At 36.9% G+C, this 12,439-nt stretch overlaps 1 long non-coding RNA gene across 1 annotated transcript in view; it reads left to right on the plus strand.

Annotated features, from left to right (window-relative positions):
- The first annotated feature begins 2,183 nt into the window (after positions 1–2,183).
- LOC131503727 (uncharacterized) overlaps positions 2,184–12,439 on the plus strand; it is a 380,333-nt gene continuing 370,077 nt past the window's right edge. The window contains exons 1-2 of the long non-coding RNA XR_009257547.1: positions 2,184–2,419; positions 5,991–6,169. This is a non-coding gene — a long non-coding RNA (uncharacterized LOC131503727). The remainder of the gene's footprint in view (positions 2,420–5,990; positions 6,170–12,439) is intronic.

A 12,439-nucleotide genomic window follows, 5' to 3' on the forward strand; every position in this document is an offset into this window, starting at 1 on the left:
TACATATATACATAGATAGATAGATATGTGTGTATGTATATGTTATGTGTATATACACATATATATATTATAACTCTTTAAAAATGTAAAAACCATTCACCATTCTTGGCTTGCTGGGCTTTAAGCTTTTGGGGCTGTAAGAGGCTACAGGTAGAATTTGGGCCACAAAGCCAAATCCTGCTCCACAGTAATGTAATTGAACATCTATCACATTGAAGAATTGTTCTTTAATAGGAACTAAATATAAAAGTCCTTCAGTCAACTCTTCCCAATGTACTGAAAAATAAAATGTAGACGATAGATATTTAAAGTTACAGACATTTTTTGTTTTGTTTTGTTTTTTCTATTTATACTTGAACCAGTTGCTCTACTGGGCAGATCAAAGCTTAAGAGAGGAGAGGCAGTTTTCACATAGGCTATGGGAGTGACCTTGTCTGGGTCAGAGCCAAAGTGAGGTGAGGAGGGCAGCTGTGCAAAACTGGACATGACAGACTGCTTATACACAGAGGGTGGATCAAATAAGTAACTATGTTAAGGATAAGGTGACCCAGGTATCAGAAGAGAGTTATACATATATGGAAAGGAATAAAACCAGAAAGAGCCCTTAATTTTCAGTACATATAGATACATAAAGAAATACAGAATTATATAGATATAAATATAGATGTAAATTATGTGTAAATATAAGAATATATATACATATGTGTGTATATACACATACACACACATATGTATATATATGTTTATACATATATAGCAGACCTGGTACCCAGATTGCTGCTTCATAATATCATGAACAGACCTAGTGCCTAGACTATGGCCCCATAATATCATTTTCCACTGAAAGAAACCAACGCTCCTAGGATAAATGGTTGATTCCAGAATAGTTGATTGAGGCAGGGCACATTTCAGTATAAAAGATCTTTCTTGTCCCAGGAAAAATTAAAAAAGGCCCCAGAATGATTGGGTAATGTCAAAAAGATCCAGAAACCAGTTTGAAAGGACTCCCACCAGACAAACCAGTGATAATTCCAGCATCAAAAGGAAAACATGGCAGTAAGAATAGTACTTATTTGAAAAGTTAGGACCATTTGATACATTAAACGTTTGAGGAAAGATGGGAAATTTACATGGTTTTAAAATAGATCCCTACAAAGTATGCATTTATTACCAAGGAGGCTAGGAAGAATTACTTTATGGAGGAAAAGCCTGACAGACACCACCTTGATCACTGATTAAAGTGAGCATCGTCAGTCCTGAGACAAGTCCAAATTGTATGCCATTTAATAGGATACAGTTAGGAAAGTGTGATATTTTCATCAAAAACATAACTTGAATCTAATCATGAGGAAACATTAGACAAACCTCAACTGGAGAATATTTTACAAAATAACTGGTTCTAAAGTCTTCAAAAACACAAGGTCATGAAAGTCAAGAAAGGACTGAGAAGTAATTCCCTTGTGAAGAATAAAGAGATATGACAGCTAAATACAACACATAATTCTCAACTAATTATTTTCCTATAAAAAACATTGTAGGGACAATTAACAAAACTTGAATGGGGTCTAAAGATTAAATGATAGTAATGTATCAACGTTAGTTTCCTTATTTTGATTTTTGGACTGGTTATGTTGGAGAATACCCTCTTTTGTTGGAAATGTATATAAAAGATGGGGCATTAGGTTGGTAGATTACTCTCAAATGGCACAGAGAACAGAAATGCTTGTTCCATACTTACAAATTTTCTATAAGTTTGAAAATGTTTTATAATAAGAAATAGTTTTAAAATGAGCTGCCTTATAAATATAATACAGTGAATTAAAAATATAATTAAAATGAGTTTTCTAGGGTGCTTTCCTATAGAAAGATAACATTGTGGAGTGTGGATTTTGAAAGTCTGTAAAATCTGGATTGGAATTTGATTCAAACATTTGATAGCTGAATGGTTTGAGTTAGGCCACTTAACCATCTTACAAGTTAAATGTACCTGATATTATCTATAGTATAGTGCTATTAATAAATGAGAGAAAATTTACTTAATGGGCCAAATATAGTGCTTAGAACATAGAAGGTACTCACTTGAAGCTAATAATAGTAGAGATAAATTGTAGTAATAACAGTAACAGTAATATAATAATAATAATAATAATAATAATAGGAGTAGTATTGTCAATGATGTTAGCAGCAATATTGATGGTAGCAATCGACTTTTTACTACCATAGTAGCAGTAGCTGTTGTTGTCACAGGCACCATTAATTATCATGATCATCGTGGGTCCTCTCCAGGAGGGCTGACCTCGGTGGTCTGCTATATGAAAGAGCTTCAGTAATCATGATCCATCATGGGAAAAAGAAGTTATCAGGCAAGAGGCTGTGAGGGGAACAATTATATGGATGGAAAACATCTTCATTATCAAAGGTGAGTCGATACCTAGAAATAATCCATGGTATGAGTATGTCCATCCAATGAGCCCACTCTCTTACTAAACATTGTAGAAAAACACTTGGTTCCACTCTGGCTTTCTCCAACATCCACTCCAACACACATAGATGTGAAATTCCTACACCTCGTGTCAAGCACACTGATTTCCTTATCTTCTGAAACTTGCCTGTCTTCAGAGTATTGTGTGTGTCAGAAGACATATCGGTGCCAAAGCCAGTTGAATATCTTGAAGTTGCCACAATAGGCCAGTGCAGGATTTTCCATATTCCTGCTCTGATATTTGAACTATAATTCTACTAATCTAAATTCTCAATACTCAAGATAGATTTATATGTATTAGGACCTCTTATCTAGACTTTTTAAACATGCTGTTTCATATTCCTTTTTTACCCTCTGGGTTTCAATATGTTGTATTTCAGGGAATAGACCTTCAGTCAATGTTTTTGTGTCTAATAATATTATACTTAAAGACTTTTCCAGGGGCACCTGGGTGGTTCAGTCAGTTAAACATCTGACTCTTGATTTTAGTTCAGGTCATGTTCCCAGGGTTGTAGGATCAAGGCTTGGGTCATGATCCCAGGGTCATGGGATCTAGTTCCACATCACTCTGGGCATGGAGCATGCTTAAGATTCTCTCTCTCTCTGTCTCTCTCTCTCTCTCTCTCTCTCTCTCTCAACCCCTCCCCCACCTTGCACGCATGCTCTCTCTCTCTCTCTCTCTCTCTGAACAAACAAGCAAACAAACAAAACCCCAAAACCACCTTTCCAGAGATCATCACTTGACTTTGTGGTGGACCAATAATGATTTATAGTCTGGGTCCCTGTGTGAAAGTCCATTTGTATGTATTACCACTTATGATGAAGAAAGTGGACGTCCCATTTAGGCTTCATGTTCCCTAGGCTTATTTTTCCCAACACTTCCAGATACGTGCAGTCAAGTCTTCCAAATACATACTCAATATTCTGCCTCATTCTGAAGCATTTTTTACTAAACCAGGATATATAACAAGTGCCTCCATCCCTCCATCTGACAGGACTTGGAATTAAGACTCTGAGGTGAACATTTGACTTAGTTGTGACTGACAGGCTTTCCTATTGCTTCCCCAATATCTTTGCTGCTAAGCAACCTATAACCAGAGCCCCAGGAGCATTTCCTATGAGTCTGTGCCTCTTCATACCCTTTTTCTTCTCTTTCCTGTCCCCATGTTGGCTCAGTCCAAAGGCTTGGATTTCTGTGGTTCCTGCTCTTTGCTTCAGGCTGGAGCTCAATCTCATAGCTGGAGTACTATAATAGTTTTTCTTGTGCAAGCCCTTTCCACCCAAGAGTCCTGCGCTCTGTATGCAGTCCAGGCTGTTGATTAGTCCACTACCATCTCTGACAAATATTTTCAAATAAAACTTCTTTCCCACAATAAAAAGTAAAGTATTTTTGAAATGTGGTCTGAATTAGATTCCTTCATTGATGTTTGGTGCATAGGAGTGCTCCTTTGGGACCCCCTATGATAGATTTCTCTTACCACAACTAATCCACTAGGTCCTAACTTCCTTATCCTTCCTGCTCTCCCATTGCTTTTTAAGTTTACTCTTGCCTGAGTTATGACAGTTGCAGGCAAGTCAGCAGTCCCAGCCCTCACCTTGCCACAGTACTTTTAAGGTACATCCTGGTACTACATATTATTCTATCCACCAAGTGTTACTTTAAATGGCCTTATGGGGCGCCTGGGTGGCGCAGTCGGTTAAGCGTCCGACTTCAGCCAGGTCACGATCTCACGGTCCATGAGTTCGAGCTCCGCGTCAGGCTCTGGGCTGATGGCTCAGAGCCTGGAGCCTGTTTCCGATTCTGTGTCTCCCTCTCTCTCTGTCCCTCCCCCGTTCATGCTCTGTCTCTCTCTGTCCCAAAAATAAATAAAAACGTGGAAAAAAAATTAAAAAAAAAAAAAATAAATAAATGGCCTTATACTTGAGACACCACTGATGGAATCTACTAAGATGCTATTCCACATTTTTGTTCCTCTCAGGGCTCCAAACACAGTTAAGAACAGGATTCAAATTAAATCCTCACCTTACTTCTAGTTATGGGAAAGTTATTTATTTCACCTCTGATCCTGGCGGACATGAGAGTAATGTAGCTAATAGTTCACACATCACAGGTTCTTAAGTATTGATAACAATAGCAATGTATCAAGTGCCACCAAATGCCAGATGCTTTCCATACATTATTTCTAATTCTTAGAATTATACTGCATTGTGGACTATATTCTCATTTTATAGATGAGGAAATTGAGGCGCACTCAGTTTGGTTAGGTAATTTGCCCTGTCATCACACTAAGCAAGTGGCAGAGCTGGAATTCATTTTAAAGGTGTGGCTGACTCTTAAATTCTAGCATATTTCACTACTCTTGCACCTCTGATGGGAAGGTTTCTCTCAAAAGAAACAAAGACACATTTCTCTGTGGCATTTCCTGTTTTCCTATTTCAAACATCTTTTTAGTTGCCGAAGAGTTGCCAGGATCAAAGACATAATTTATGTATTGAACTGCTGCAGGCTAGAAATGCATTTTATCATGCTTAATCCTTTAACTCATTCACTGCGGGTATTTAAACATTTCCAGTGAGGTGTCAATAGACATATTTAAATGAGAAGGCATAAAGACTGGACATGGGTGGGGCGGAGGGACGTGTGGGGCAGAAATGGTGAATTCCTAAGGTTCCTAGCCTGTAATGCATCAGGTGTTGCACAAAATGGGAAGAAAAATACTTGAAAGTTTTTGATGTCCTGGGGAAAGGAAGTCTTCCAATGTGCTAGAAACCTCTTCAAGACAGCGTTTGTGACTTTAGTCTTCAAACTGTATTTTTGATCTTGACCTCTTTATTTGGTTGATAGCATTTTTTTAATACTTGTAATTATTTTATTATTGTTTTATTTTTTTTCAATCTCCTTTCTCCTTTGCTGTAATGGAGATTCAAAAAAGACCACGATCGTGTTACATACTGAATGGCACAAAGTAAGTCTCATTAAATAATTTTTTAGTGGGGAACCCCAGCCCTCCCCTCCAGCCTCTGATGGATGGTCGTGGTATTCCCGCCTGCTGTCTGAAGCCACTGCGCAGGTCCGCTCAGGGGCCAAGCGTAATCCCAGCGTGTAGTTTGCTTTAGTGCGGCGCTGAAACCGCGGCTCCCTGGGAAATTGGGCGTGGCCAAGAAGGGTGCCGCCCCTAGCCGGTCTTCCAGCCGGTGGGGGGAAAGTGGAGCTTGGTAGAGGTCCCGTACTGTACGCTTTCCAGCGCCCGGTGGGCGGGCCACTGGAGTGAGCCTTGCAGTCTTGGGCGCCGGCAGGGGAACCGCAAAGTTAAAAAAAAAAAAAAAAAAAAAAAAAGTTAAATGAGTATGACAAAAGTGCAAAGAAGATCCCCTCCCTTTGTGAGAAGATCTACCACAGGTATCGCCAGAGTAAAATTCGCGTACTTCTATGTAAAGGTCACCAGGGAAAACAATACAGTGCGTGATACGTGTTATTAACGCTCCTTCTGTGCACTTCTCATCACAGAAACAGACTTGGGAAGGGGATGTGCTGGCATCACACCTACAAAGACGAGCAGGGAGGGGAACAGGACGAGGTAGAGCTGAAGAAATGGGGCTGCAGAAGTTGAATTTGGCCCGAGTGGCCAGGCAGTCCCAGGCGCCATTCACAGGTTGTGGACAATTAGCAGATGTTTCTTTTTCCAGGTAAGTCCAACCCCACAGGTGTAGGCTGTGTTTATACTGAGTCAGATGGTGGTGGCGTCATAGCAGTATGACCAGGGGATTTTGGCCAGGGGATGGCTCCTCTCTTCTTGAGACCCAGGACTCAGTGTTCCAACATTCCAGGGAAGATACTGGTAAAAATTAAGAAATGGTGGTTTGCCTGTGAGTTCCCCTGAGTCATCGGCACCCATCGGTGATACACTATACCTGACCCTGTGGCCTTTAAATCATGTTATAGAATTTGAGTGACTAGGAAAATATTCACATCAAATAACTGATAAAAAGGGTTATACAACTATATGCACCATATAAGGCAAAATATCTCTCTATTTTTATCTGCAACTATATATGAAGATACATATGAAGAGGAAAATAACAGATTGGGAAGAAATGCATGAAGATGTTATTAGTGGTTATCTCCAGGTGGTAGAATCTCAGGTGATGTATAGTTTCATCTGTGTATTTTCCAAGTCTTCTGTAGTTAACATGGATTACTTATAAAAAAGAAAAAGCAAATATTGAAAAAAAAAAACACAGAGAAAGACTCCACTAGGCAGAATAAATCTAAATAAATTAGACCATGCAGGTAACTGTTTTCATTTTTTTGTTTCTGGTCCACTGGAGTGGACTTCCTGGATCTTTTTTGGACCTCAGACTGCACTTACCCCCTGCTGACTCAAAACCCAGCCTTTATGCTCACAGGTCAAACCTCTTTGAGCATCTTACAGTGTATAATGATGAAGGTGCTCCTCTCCTGCTCTTCTGTTTACCTCCGCATTCAGTGGTGGTGGACCCAATAGGCCTACACTTTGGCTTTGTTCCAAGACAAAGAATCTGGCAGGGAAACAGAGGCAGATTTCACACTTTGGCAATGTCCCCCTGATCTCTGCTACCCCAGGTGTCAGACATCTTCAAGTGGAAATCTTTTAACTAAGAGCCCCCCACAGCAGCTCCCTTAGGCTTGTATGTGTGTGGTGGAGGGGATGCTGGGATTTGGTGGAAATGTGAGAAATCAAATATTGACTCTGTTGGTTTATTGAGAAGATTAAAATGGCTGGTTTAGAACCAAGGATGAGCCTAGTCCTGCAGTTTTTCATGAAGCTGGAAAAGGCAAACAGAGTAGTCTGTTCTGTGTTTAGACCATTTCCATCAACCTGTCTTGCCCTTTGCTCTTATTTTCCCAGTTATACCTGTCCTTTCCTACCTCATAAGAGAGTCTGTTTGTCACATTTTCCTCTTAATTAAAATGTACAAGTCCTATATTTTATTCTTCTAGGTCCCTGCCAGGTAAGTGATTACTTGAATCTAAGTTGAGGTGTTGATAGCTGATAAGAAAAATGTGTTAGATGTGTTAATGTGTATGCTGGTAACATTGATATTTCTTCAGTGACCTTTAGAATCTTAGGTCTACTGAGCATTTAAGACATGAGGTGCTGTAAAATAAAATGTGTGTGTGTGTTTGTATATATATATATATACACACATATATGTACATATGTACATACACACATATATGTATATATATATATATATATATATATATATATATATATATATGAGGGCAAACAGGATAACCCCAGATAACATATTATACTCTCTAATTGAATTCAACATTTGGCCAGTTCAGAGCAAATTCTCTGGAATCAAGATGTTTACCTCTGATTTGGTATAATACCTTATATTTAAAACCTAAATCTAAAAAAATGTTACTGGTTATTTGAGAGGAGTTTTCATGTTGAATTTCAAAGAAAATATGATATATATATGTAAGATACATATAATGTTGTATATATATGTATCTATATGGCTCCATTAAGGTGTTATGTACTCTCTCCATCAAAGGACTAGTAATAATGGAAGCAGTGGTAGCTGTGACATGGTATATTTAATAATGTATCCTTATGCACGTTAGTCAAGGATAGAGAATTTAAGTTGGCCCAAAAAAAACAAAACTATGAAATTCAACGATAAAACCTTTAATCATGCTTAAAAGGTCAATTGAAATGGGCTGATTATAGTTAGTAATTAAGTGGTCCTTAACCTATACTGTGCTGCTTTTCTTTGGTGGAGCTTCGTTTTGGGGAAATTACATTTAGATTTCTGATTAAGTCTTTTTTTTTTTTTTTTTTTTTTTAGAATTAGGAAGAGAACAACAGTCACCACTTTTTTTTTTTTTTTTTTTGGTTACAGTAATTTATGCTTTGTCTCATCTTCTCTTTGCTTTAACTTTTGTTTGGCTTGATTGTCTATGTCATTTTACTTTAATGCATATATCAATTTTTCCTTTTATATCCTTTTAAGATACAAGTCTGTCCATTTTTATTTGGCTGTTTCATTGTAATTCAGTGTGTGTGTGTGTGTGTGTGTGTGTGTATCAGTTTGAAGCTTAAAAGAGTAAAAAAAATGAGATCAGTTTTAAGGTTTGTGAAAATCACTTCATTTCTGTTTGTCTTATGTAGAAATTAAGAATAATAGTGTCTGTTTTTTCGTATCTCAAAGTGTAGTTATATAGTTCACAATGAGATAATAAAACAAAGTGTTTTTAAAAGTATAAAATCCTGTTTAAACGTAAGAAAGACGTTACTTATATTACTTTTATTTTTCATAGTTTTGCTTTTTAAATTGTACATTTTAACTGTTGGTATGTTAAACTGTCCATTTTTCCTTTCCTGTTGGCGAGACAATATCTAAAGATAACGTGTCTACCTATTTTTATGTAAGGATGTACAAGCATATATACAAATATTTTCCTTTAATTTTTTCATATAGTGTAAGCTTTTCATTTTGACTCTCAGTGAATAACGATTCCACATTTAGCAGTCTGATTAACATATATGTGCTTTGTCTTTATAAAATTATGGTGAAGAATTTAAGTTATAGTTCTTTAAAATGAAATAATACATATTTCATTTCAATCTGATTAGGATTGTAACTATTCTTGTTTTGCCATGTGGTTAGAAGACAATAGAACTTGTACTTTGGGGAACTAAATAAGTAAAACAAATTAATTTGCCACTAGGCAAAAGTCTCTATAAAAATATGACCATTCTGCAAAATACTGGGAAAATATTGAACATGAATTTGAAATCAACAATTTTAAGAAATTTTTATTTCCCTTTGGCATTATGCTTTATTGATCTATTAAGTAGGTCAGTGAGCATCCAATCTCTTTAACTAAGACATCCTATGCCACATAATCCCAGTACAGTCCTTGAGCCATTTAAAATGAAAGAATAAGCAAAGAATTAGTGATCTATAGGATTCTAGGGAATGGTTGGGCAATTTTATTCTTCAAGTGTTAGGAAAATTCATATTGGTAAATACTATATTAATACAAAAATGCATTCACATTTTTTAAGAGACTTAAAATAATTAACTGAACTCTTTGGCTTGCCCCTGTAATAAATCTGTCATTTTTTTTTCTTGGAACTCTACAGTTAAAGGAATTTCTAAAGTCTCTGCAAATGCGACCTCATTTAGACAACTATTTTTAAATGTTTGCCAGAAAATAAACAGGAAGCAAATCTCAAAGTAATTTGAAAAAGTCAGGAAGATATTCTCTTTCCAAGAATCTAACTCAGTTACCGCTACTCTCCCTGTCCCTATTTAATACTCACACAGGTTTTTTGTTTAAAGAACCACATGACAACTATAAATTAAGTGGATTTCAGCACCTCCAGATACCTCAAAACAAAATCACCCAGATTCTTCTCCCTCTCCTGCCACACCATCCTCCTCCTGTTAAATGGAGAGTTGTATATGCTGCAAGAGACTATTTGATCATTGAAGAGAGACAAAATGTTCTGCTTTTCAGCACATTTTAATCCACAGCTGGTGCACAGATTGGCATAGAGTATATGTTAGTTTTAGCTGTGAATTTTTTCAAGTTGAGGTTGCCTATATTTAGATCTCTGGAGTTTAAGGATTGCTGAAAGTAAATGTTTGAATGAGAAAAATATTGACTGGAGGAAAATACTGTTTAATAGAGGTGTTGATTTTGACCAGCCTAAAACATGCTCATGTTGGGAGAACATTTGTAATGGGAAAGATGAAATTGTGGGTATTACTGGGAATGTACATTTATTCTATTATCATGCATTAAAGATAAATAATAGTGTTTAATTTGGTGTTTAAGGAATACTTGACTGCTTTAGAGGAAAAAAATGCTTTTGTAGGTTCATTTTAGAAAGGAAGGTATAACACTGTAGAGAGACAGAAACCAACACAAAACCTAATTTAGACTTCGCAATTTTATTTCCAAAATCATCAGAATCCTAAAGTAATTATTTTACTATTGATTCTTGGACTGCCTTGCAAAACAGCCTCTTTATCCACAGGAGGGAATGTAATGTTGATCTATTTTATTTTCTCCTGAGCTGGCTTTTAATTCAGTCAACAAATATTTAGTGAGCACCCATTAAGTGCCAGGTAATGTGCTAAGCACTGAGGATATTTTAATTTAACTTTGATTGTTATTGGTCTGTGAGGTAAAAATAAACCCTAAAGATTTTTTTTACACTGATTATATTATATGCTTTTCTAGTTAGGATGTTGTTTGAGTCATTTTAATTGTAGGTTTACCTAGTAACTCAATTCAGAATGTCTAGGTTTTACTCAGAACTCACCTTCATTCAGTAACAGATGCATAGAATATGGACTCAAAGTAATAGAAACTATGAGATTAAATGATCATTTTTCTTCCAGTATCTTTCCCACATGTAAACTGAAAATGTCTGGCTTTGTTGAGTATATGAAAGAATAATGTATTGAGTCGCTTGGGTGGCTCAGTCGGTTGAGCATCTGACTCGACTCAGGTCATGATCTCACAGTTCATGGGTTCAAGCCCTGCATCAGGCTCTGTGCTGACTGCTTGCTCAGAGCCTGGAGCCTGCTTCAGATTCTGTGTCTCCTCTCTCTGCCCCTTCCCTGCTCATGTTTTGTCTCACTCTGTTTCTCAAATAAATAAATGTAAAAGAATAAAATAAAATAAAAAGAATAATGTATAAAGAATAAGTATAAGGAAATGGTTTGGGTTGTTTATATGGGAAAGCTATAGCTTAACTTAAATAATTTTTATTTCATTTACATCTTATCGCCAGATCAGGAATGATAATATGTTCTAAATTAACCTTCATGGCAAAAGGAGAAATTGGAGAGATGTATTCAAAGCCTATACAGCATTCATTATCTTTGAAATAAAATACCTCAACTATGAATTTATGTAGGGAAATCATCAAAGATATAACTTTAGTTGCACAAGGAGATTCAGAATTATGGTCTTTGCTATAGTGCAAAAATGGATGCCAACAAAACATATTTTATAAAGTATTTACTAGATGTTATGATACAACATAGACTGAACATGATGGCATGCTGAGTGACCATTAAAAATATTTTTGTGGAGTGCCTGGGTGGCTCAGTCAGTTAAGTGTCTGACTTTGGCTCAGGTCATGATCTCACAGTTTGTGAGTTCAAGCCCCACGTTGGGCTCTGTACTGATGGCTCAGAGCCTGGAGCCTGTTTCAGATTCTGTGTGTTCCTCTCTCTCTGCCTCTCCCCTGCTCATGATTTGTCTCTCTCTATCTCAAAAGTAAACATTAAAAATTTTTTAAATAAAAAAATATTTTTTAAGTTTTTTTTTTTTTTATTTTGAGAGAGTATGCACATGAGTGGGGGTGTGAGGGGGCAGGGAGAGAGGGAGAGAGAGAGAATCCCAAGGAGGCTGCAGAGCCCCACGCAGACCTTGAACTCACGAACCTGTGAGATCATGACCTAAGCTGAAACCAAGAGTCGGATACTTAACTAACTGAGCCACCCAGGCATCCCTAAAAATATTTTTTAACAGTATATCAGGAGTATGCTTCTGTTGAGTTCTGTTAATATCAAGATAACCAGTAAAATTCATAGAGTAAAATTCAGGAGTCTTATTTTCTGAATATATCTTGCTTGACTTTTCTGTAGTAATCTTGCATATGGCTGACCACACTCCCCCTTTTGAAATGCCTTCTTGGACTTGAGACACCACACTTTCCTGGTTCTTTCTCTTGTAAATATTGGAGTGCTCCTGGGATCTTCGTTCTCCATCTATATTTTCTACATAAGTGACCACGTCCATCAATGATGTTACATGCTACTTATAGGTCAGTGGCTGGCAAATATTTGTTCACAGACTTGACCTTTGCTTAAAACATATTCAGTAGCCTACTTAATAGCTTTACCTAGGTATTTGAAAGAAATTTAAAACTTAACCGT

This window comes from Neofelis nebulosa, chromosome 2, assembly GCF_028018385.1.
Source record: "Neofelis nebulosa isolate mNeoNeb1 chromosome 2, mNeoNeb1.pri, whole genome shotgun sequence".
In the NCBI taxonomy this organism is placed as follows: Eukaryota; Metazoa; Chordata; class Mammalia; order Carnivora; family Felidae; genus Neofelis; species Neofelis nebulosa.